The sequence below is a fragment of the Cricetulus griseus genome, chromosome 4 (assembly GCF_003668045.3).
Source record: "Cricetulus griseus strain 17A/GY chromosome 4, alternate assembly CriGri-PICRH-1.0, whole genome shotgun sequence".
Classification (NCBI taxonomy): Eukaryota; Metazoa; Chordata; class Mammalia; order Rodentia; family Cricetidae; genus Cricetulus; species Cricetulus griseus.
The window spans coordinates 71226967-71236596 of record NC_048597.1 but is presented as its reverse complement, the minus strand read 5'-3'; the positions used below and the strand labels follow the sequence as shown (position 1 = coordinate 71236596).

The following is a 9630-nucleotide window of genomic DNA, read 5'->3' as shown; positions in this document are numbered from 1 at the left end:
GCACGCCTTTAATCCCAGCACTCCAGAGGCAGAGGCAGGTGGATCTCTGTGAGTTTAAGACCAGCCTGGTCTACAAGAGTGAGTGCCAGTCCCTGTCTCAAAAAAAACAACAAAAAAGTATACCTCCAGGAACATAAATGCACTTGCTCGCTTACCTGTTAATGGTTTGAGCCTCTTTTACTGGCACCAAAGTGAGAGTAAAGGCCAACTTTAGGGCCATTGCAAACCCACACTACAGCATGGCCTCAGTTTGCCCGGTAATCACAGTGATAGTCAACTGCTGGCCGGAACCATATGGTAGGCTGGGGGGGCCTAGCTAGGCACCTCCCTTTCGGAATGACTTCTCAGACAGCTGCTCTCTGGGTGCTTCCAGCCAGCTGAATTCCTAGTATTGCAGATGACACCTTTAAGGGGTGAATTTCCAGGAGCTTGACCAGTGCAATGGTTAGGAATGTCCAGGCTGGGTGGTGAGGATGTGCCATCAGCTCACTTAGCAGTCACTCATTCTTGAACACATCTGCTAGGGCATTTCCAATGTGCCAGGCCCTGGAGATGCAGATATCTGGCCCTTGGGGGATCATTAATCTTCCTTGTGTCTCTGGTATCTCTTGTTAGTTTCCAACACTATGACATGAAAGTTTAGCTTGTTAAATATGAATAGCCTGTTTAGTCAGGCATTATGGCACACACCTTTAATCCCAACAGAGGCAGGAGGCAGGAGGCAGGAGGCAGATGGCAAGAGTCAGGAGGCAGAGGCAGGCAGTTGGGGCTACATAGTGAGAATCTGTCTCAAAAAAAAAAGTCTCTCTATATATACTCAGTGGATATTATTTTTTTTCAGCTCTTTGTTAGACCCCCGGAAAACTCAGGCCTCCGGGGTCTCAGCCCAGGACCGTGGTCACACCAATCACCAGGCAGATTTGAAAGCTTGCTGCAAACTGCATGAGGCTTTATTGTTGTTTAACAAGCTAACCCCATATTAGCTCAGGTCTTTCAACCACCCGCCATGGTGGATGGCTAGCAAAGACAGCTCGAAGGGGCTGCACAGAGATCTTGTAGGGCAGCGTAAGGGGAGTGTCTAGGGGTACGCACAGGCTCACGATTGGTGTGCCTCCAGGCTTGGAGGGCTTGCCCTGTGTTGATTGGTCAACTGGTTGTTATGGCCCATAGGCCCTCCCAGGGTGGTTGCTATGCTCTACGTCATTGCTGTGCACTTGTCCGTAAAGCACACCCAGAGCCATAAAGCATAGAGCCACCAGCTAACTTCTGATTGGTTCCTTGCCATGAGGCAGGCACCTAACCTCTAGTGACCAAGGCAAGGTCAGAAAAGCATGTGTTACTGTCATGGCTGCCAAAAGGGGCAGGCATCTGACCTTAGTGACTAAGACAAGGTCAGACAAATACGTGTTTGGCTGTTATGGCTGCCGAAATGGGGAGCTGGTCCCTTCACTCTTGACTCGGAATTATCAGGGCTCTTGTCCTTCATTTCCTAGAGAGAGAGAATGTTTTTACTTTGAATAGTTGGTCTAGTGGATTTCTGTTTTAGTTTGCTATTCTGTTGGTGTGATAAACACCATGACACAGGGGGGCCTGGGCCTTCTATCAAGTAGCAATTAAATGACTCACAGGTATGGTCATGGGCCAACCTGATCAACGTAGTTAGTTCTTCTGGTGACATTTCCTCTTTCCACGTGACTGACTGGACTACACTGGCCACTTAATGCCTGTAAGTGGAAGCCATCTTGCTTGAGAGGGTCCTGTAAAAAAGGGTGCTTTGTCTTGCTGGTAACAGCCGCCTCCAGGCAAAGACTGGGTGTGCTCTGGTGCCACCCACTGGCCTTTCTTAGATTGCAGGATCTTTCAATCCTGGCCATGCACTTATATCCGAAAGTGATTAAATTATCTGTTATTACTGGGTGTTGGTGGTGCACGCCTTTAATCCCAGCACTCGGGAGTCAGAGTGTTAGACCCCCAGAAAACTCAGGTATCCGAGGTCCCAGGCCATGACTGTGGTCACCCCAATCACCAAGTGGATTCGAGAGCTTGCTGCAAACTGCATGAGGCTTTATTGTAATTTAACGAGCTAACCCCATGTTAGCTCGGGTCTCTCACCCACCTGCCATGGCGGATGGCTCGCAAAAGACAGCTCCTAGGGCCTCCCGAGAGATCTTATAGGACAGCATAAGGGGTACCTAGGGGTACGCACAGGCTCACGATTGGTGTGCCTCCAGGCTTGGAGGGCTTGCCCTGTGTTGATTGGCCAACTGGTTGTTATGGCGCATAGGCCCTCCCAGGGTGGTTGCTACGCTTTGTGCGTCATTGCTGTGCACTTGTCCGTAAAGCACACGCAGGGTCGTAAAGCATAGCGCCACCAGCTAACTTCTGATTGGTTCCTTGTCATGAGGTAGGCATCTGACTTTCTAGTGTCTAGGACAAGGTCAAAGAAGCACGTGTTTGGCCACTATGGCTGCCAAAAGGGGAGCTAGTCCCTTCATTCCCCCAGTTTTTTTTTTTTTGGAAATTCCAATCATAGAATTGCTGTCTCTCTAGCGTCCCCATCGGGGATCGAGAGATATTGGCATCCCCATGCAAAGGAGTCCCTCCTGACTTAGCATTTTAACCAGGGAAAATGGGCGGTGAATTCTTTCCCAAACTACTTCCTGCTGACTTTGGGGCGAAGTTAGGGACCCCAGAAGGTTGAAATGCTAGTCAAAAGCAAAAAAGAAATTTAGGCAATGGGGAATCCATCAGGAGCTTCTGGTTAGCAAATTCTGTTGCAGAGACAGGGGGTGTCCATATCAGCTGGACTGGTTTACATCCACAGCAAGTCCAGGGCTCACAGTCTACTTAGAACAGCCTGTAGTCAGCAACTGATACTCAGATGTCTTCCAGAAGCAGAAACCTGTTTAAGACATATTTAAACTAGGAACAGAGGTTAAAACTTATTTACTGAAGCCCACAGTGCAGAAAAAGCAGATATCTGGATATCTGTTCAAACAGCAGAAACATATTTATAACTTTGAGTCCTAGCAAAAACTACAGATTTGGGCTAGAAGCATGTACATTTTTCTTCTGTCCAGAGAGCCAGGAATGGATTGGACAGAGGTGCCTTTGGCCTGATGAAAAGCCCTTTAAGTTTTTACTTAGATGACAACCAAAATAAACCTAAAAACTTTGAGCTTGTGCCTGAACAGTAGATAGTCACTATTTTATCAGCTAACATGCTGACTAGATTCTATAGTGGATCTGACTGTCTAATGCTGCCAAGTTGACAACCATTAATATTTCAGAGATCTGAGAAGGGTATATTTTATCTGAATCTACTAAAAAGTGACAGAAGCCAGTCCATATACAGTTAGCCATACCCAAGTTTCTCCATTACCGCTGGAGGCAGATGTCTCAAAGAACAGCAATCTTCGCCAGGCCTATAAGGTGAGAGGTTTTTTTCCTTTCTGAGGAAGAGGGACATGGAAAAGACTGACCTTGTCTTGTCTAGGCAAAGGGGGTGCAATCAATTTTCCAGTGTCCAGCAGCTTTGTCCACAGTCTTGGCCAGGTCCTGGCAGGTGGCAGGTATCACATCTGAGCATCTCGAGCACTGGTCCAGGTGCAGGAACTGAGGTGCCTTCTAATCTTCTTTGGAGACTTTGGGTCACTGTCAAGATCTGGCAGTCTGATACTATAAACTTTAAAGATAACAATTTAAATGCCATATTCTGAAGATCTCTGAAGCATTAGAGGTCCTGTTTGTCTGTTTTAGTTACTTGCCTTAAGCACACAAGAAGCATATAGATGGCTAGGTAAGGTCTTATTTCTGTAATTAATTTCCAACCCGACTGTAACTGGTTTTAACTTAGTAAGATATTTGAAACTTAGCACAGCTGAATTTAAGACTGCATAGGGTTACCTTATAGTCCTTAAACAGTAGCTACATGTACACATTTTAGCTGTTTGCATGAGACAGGGTTTTTCTGTGGCTTTGGACCCTGTCCTGGAATTCCATCTGCCAGACCAGGCAGGCCTTGAACTCACAAAGATCCATCTGCCTCTGTCTCCCAAGTGCTGGGATTAAAGGCGTATCACCAACACCCTAAACTTAACTTCTGAAAACATAAGCTGTAACATCTTATAATAGATTAGCAGCTTTTATAAAACAAGAACTTTACATTGTCAGGCTTTGCTTAAAAATGATTCTAAATTGAAGCTCTTTATGTACAAACATTAATAAAAACAAACATTTAAAAAACAATAAACATTTAAAAAAAACTGGTTTTAAAAAGAAATTTAAATTTCCTTAATGTCTTTCTGTAATATATAGAAGCATTAACATTTTAAATCTTAACTGAAAAACTTGTTTCTAAGATGGTACCTCTAATTTCCATGCGGTCACCTTTAGTCAAGATGGCAGTTTAAGTATCCTTTTTCAACTTTAGCAAAATGGCTACCAGGCAGCCATGTGACCAGTTTGCCATGTGGCTGGCTACAAAATGGCCGTAACTTGCACCCTTTGCTTAACATGCTTGTAACAGAACTTAGGTTATACCAGGAAATAGAACATTTTAAAACAAGTATACATAAATTACTTGAGAAATAAACAGGACTTTTTAAACAGAATTAGCTTAATATGGTTAAAATTTTAACTTATATTACCATTTTTAAAATTTACTATTTGTAGACATGAGAAACCATAGCAAACAGTTTACATTTTTCTCTTTTAACAACCTCTTTTCTGACCTTCTACAACTTGCTTTAACTCTCTATAACCTTTTTTATATACTTTTAGTTCATTCCTCTGATTTTTTTAGACAATCTTAGACAAATTTCCTTTTCTTTTTCCCTCTTTATTATTTAAGTCTCCTACATTTTCCCTCATTTCTCAGTCAACATAAAAATTTTTATCAAAGCCCCTTTTTATAGTTCTTAATAACTTTAAGGCCGTTTTTGTTTGTTTGTTTGTTTTTTTGTTTTGTTTTGTTTTTTTAGAAGTCCGGATCAGGCCAGATAAGTTCATACGTCCCAGCTCCAAGTGCTCAAGGCAGAGAGACCTGGGGTGGGGGTGCTGCTGGTAACCCCAGACCCTCGGCCAATGCAGGGGTGGGAAAAAGCCCCCCACAGCCCCCCTGCATACCATGTGTGTGGAGCACGGAGAAGGCTGGCCAGCCAGGCAGATGGCGGCCTTGCAGCAATGTTCCCTCAGAGCAGGGAAACTCCCGAGGCAGGCAGGACGGCAGCTGGGGCAGAGACAGCCCCACTTGGCATGCCTCACAGATCCGCAGGTGGGGATAGAAAGGGGGTGGCGTGGTGGATCCTGAATTGAAAACCAATGATGATAACACAGAATAGACAGGAAAGAACAGTCGCCCACCCAATCCGCCCCCGCCGCTTATAAGGCAATGGCGCCAGGAAGATGGGCGGCAGAACCCGGCGGCTACAATCACCGCTAACTGAGGAGGGTCCAAGTCCTTGGCCTCCATTTGTACCTCCTGGGTGTCCTCAGAGCAGCAGTCTGTCCTCCGGGCGCATCTGCCGATCACAGTTGAGGTGGTGCCACGTGCTCAGAGCATCAAGAAAAGACCCCTGACCCATGCATGCCATGTGTGGGCAGTAGGGACAGAAAGAGATGTTTAACACAGACTAGGGTCCTATTCGGAATTTCAGATGGCTAGCCCCATGGAGATCAACTTGGTTCGAAACCAAGTCTCCCCTATAGATTTCGGAAGGCTGCCGCCCGAACCTCTGCCCTAAACAATTCTTGTAGGCATACTCACAGATGTTGCCAGAAACCCCAACATGGGACCTCCACATCCACAAAATTAACAGAAATAGTAAAATGACACACAAGCAGTCAGTTAGGGCGTGGGCTGCAACAGATCAGATAACAGATAACAAACCTGTTGCTCAACTGTTCAGTCACCCAGCCCATTCCAATCCTCCAGGCTTAACAGACATTAGACAGGACAAACCACACGGCAAAGAAATGGTTCCCCAAACCAAAATTACAAACAACCCTTGGACTTTCATCCAGGGCCAAACCAAGGGTTCCAGAAATACGTCTATTTCTGGGCACGTCTGCTTACCCTATGGTTCAATTCAAATAACCCTTGGACTTTCGTCCAGGGCAGGACTTCAGGGTCTCGAAATACGTCTATTTCCCCCTGAAGTCCAAATACAAATACGAGTCACGAGTCCCGCACAGGCTCAGATCAACAAAACAGCAAATTGAAGTGGCACCAAACCAACAAAAGCAAGCAAATATATAACATTGAACATAAAAGTTGCGAGCTCGAATCATCTTACCTCCAAGATCAAATCCACTCAGGTGAGAGGTGTTCACAAATCCCGGACGAGCCCCCAAATGTTAGACCCCCGGAAAACTCAGGTATCCGGGGTCCCAGGCCATGACCGTGGTCACCCCAATCACCAGGCGGATTCGAGAGCTTGCTGCAAACTGCACAAGGCTTTATTGTAATTTAATGAACTAACCCCATGTTAGCTCGGGTCTCTCACCCACCCGCCATGGCGGATGGCTAGCAAAGACAGCTCCTGGGGCCTCCCGAGAGATCTTATAGGACAGCGTAAGGGGAGTGTCTAGGGGTACGCACAGGCTCACGATTGGTGTGCCTCCAGGCTTGGAGGGCTTGCCCTGTGTTGATTGGTCAACTGGTTGTTATGGCCCATAGGCCCTCCCAGGGTGGTTGCTATGCTTAATGAGTCATTGCTGTGTGCTTGTCTGTAAAGCACACCCAGGGGAGCTGGTCCCTTCAAGAGGCAGGAAGATCTCTGTGAGTTTGAGGCCAGCCTGGTTTCCAGAGAGAGTGCCAGGATAGGCTCCTAAACTACACAGAGAAACCCTGTCTCGAAAAACCAAAAAAAAAAAAAAAAAAAAAGTTATTGATTTTGATTGTTCCATGTGATAATTTCATGGAAAAAAGATGTTATTGATTGTTCCATGTGATAATTTCGTGGCCCTCGAGGGATCATTAATCTTCCTTGTGTCTCTGGTATCTCTTGTTAGCTTTCCAACACTATGACAAAATATTTGAGATCAAGATGAAGGAGAAAGCCTTGACTGAAGATGTCAGAGGACTTCGTCCATGATCACTGGAGTCTGCTAGTTCGGTATCTATGCTAAGGTAGGATGTTGCCTAGCAGAGATGCCTGTCCCACACAGCAGCTAAGAAGCAGAGTGGGGAAATTGAGGGCAAAGGACTGGGACATGATATCACCTCAAAGGACACATCCCAGTGATCCACTTACTCCAGCTAGACCCACCTCTCTACAAATCCATGTATGGCTTTGTCCACTGTTGAGGTGGAGCCACTGGGGAACCAAGCTCATGAGCTGTTCAGAGTCATTCCTGACCCTTAGCACAGCCTTGGGGCACATACCCCAGGTGAACACCATTTTGCTTCCCAGTATTAGGACAGGCATCATCTGAGTGTCCAGTGGAAGATGGGGTAGAAGCAGAGTCGCCAGCCACACCCCCCAGCCAGCCACGCCCCCGCCGTCTTCCAATTATATGTCCCATTACTCTCATGGAGGCTGTCTCACAGAGATGTACTCAGTGTTGATATCCTGGCTTCTCCCTCTCCCCGGGGCCTGGGCAACCTGGCCCTGCTCCTGCTCCCGACTCCTCTCCTTCTCCCTCCCCAATGGTTTCTCCTCAGCACCCGCCTGCCACTCCAAGTCAGCTCTCCCCTGGGCCTGGGCCTTCTCCTTAGGGAATCTTTCCTGGTTGCAGGGCCTCTCTAATCCTCGGACTCTCTCCCTGCCCAGGAATCGCTCTTCTCCAGGCAACCTTCCCTCGCCTGTCTTCACTGGGTGTTCGCTCCTCGCTGTGTTCCTTGTTGATATCCTGGCAGCTCAAAGGGCCCTGTGTTGCGTGGCTATGTAGTGCTTGTGTTAAGTGGCTGAATAAGGACTCTGTACACAGAAACCACAAGGAGCTGGGGCCGCGTAGAGTTGGGCCAACAGCAGCTCCATGACTCCAGTTTCAATGGCCCCAATTGTCGAGCTTTGTTCTAAACCCCTCGCGTTCCCTTTTAAGCAAGTACCTCCCGCCTGTTCTCTCTCTTTCCTTTTCTGCTCCTGATCGGTTAACACCTTCCCCTCCCTTTGCTCCCTTTGCTCCCTTTGCCAATAAACTCCACGTCAGTTTGTTGAGTTTGGTGGTTCGTGTTTCAGCACCCAAAGCTGCAGCAAAGAACAACACTCAGTACCGTGCCAGATGCCCCTCAGCTCTTGTTTCTCTGAACACCTCTATGCCATACATTGTTATTGCCCCCCATTTTACTGATGGAGCACTGAGGAATGCATGGTGTGAGTCAAACCTGGCCATTGTGCACCCCCTACTGGTCACCATTTAAAATTACAGGGTCTTTCTTCTTGTTAATCCCACTGTAAGGAAGCCCTCCCTGGAAGCGTGGACCTTCTTGTGGTTTTATTCTGGAAGCAGCCTGGTGCTCTAAATTACATTTGAGTCTTGGTCTTGGGCCTTATGGACACCTCTAAAGGGTCTCGCTGACTTTTCTTGCGCTCATCAGAACGTAACTGTTTCTGCTGGACTCTGGGGCATCCATCCTGGGTAGAAGGGAAAGGAAAACACAGGTGAGATGGTGGACTTTAAAGAACTAGTTCCCAGCACCATGTGCTCCACAGTGAGGCTCTCTGCCCTCAAGCACATTAGATGAAGACTTTTGAGATGGCCCCTCAGCCAATGAGCTAGACCTGTGTGTGTGTGTGTGTGTGTGTGTGTGTGTGTGTGTGTGTGTGTGTGTGTGTGGAGGGAGGGGGTTCATCAGTAGGGCTGTGAGTGGGACTTAGGACAAGGTTTGTACTTGGCCTTTGGACAGACCACAGGGCACTTCTGGGCCTCTGTCTCCTACAAGAAGAAACAATCAATTAGTAATGTCTTCCCTGCCCACTTGTGGCTCTGTGGAATCCCTGGACTACAACTCCCAAGACCCCTCCTCGGTGGCAGCAGTGCTCAGGTTGAGCAGGTGAGTTGATAGTGAGTGTGGATCTTGCTCTGAGAGTCTGGCTTGCTGCGTTATGCATCCACACACACCCTTCTGCCGATATAACCATCACAATATAACCACCATCTATTCATCTGTCAGTGTCTCTGACCAGCTAGCCAGCCAGTCAGCCCTCTTCTCTTCTTGACATCCACATATCCACATACAAGTTGGACATTCATCTATTTAGTTTTTGTTTTGTTTTGTTTTGTTACTTATGCGTGCAGCTCCTACAACCCAAGATACCGAACTCCAGGGCAAGAAATTGGCTACAAAGCATTAATTTATGCCTTTTTTTTTTTGACATCACATTCACCAGTGACCAAAGGTGAACCAGCAACACAAAACTATTTAGTTTTTAGCCAATCCTCCCACCTATTAATCTCCCTATCCTTACACCCATCCATCCATTCATCATCCATCTACCCATTTTCTTTTTTTTTTAAGATTTTATTTATTTATTATGTATACAACATTCTGCTTCCATATATATCTGCACACCAGAAGAGGGCACCAGATCTCATAACGGATGGTTGTGAGCCACTATGTGGTTGCTGGGAATTGAACTCAGGACCTCTGGAAGATCAATCGGTGCTCTTAACCTCTGAGCCATC

General features: G+C 46.8%; 1 non-coding gene across 1 annotated transcript; it reads right to left on the bottom strand.

The window, feature by feature from the left end:
* Positions 1 to 9222: 9222 nt before the first annotated feature.
* Positions 9223 to 9365, bottom strand: LOC113835452. Its single transcript, XR_003484996.1, has one exon. It is a non-coding gene; the product is annotated as a small nucleolar RNA SNORA13 (small nucleolar RNA).
* Between the last annotated feature and the right edge of the window lie 265 nt (positions 9366 to 9630).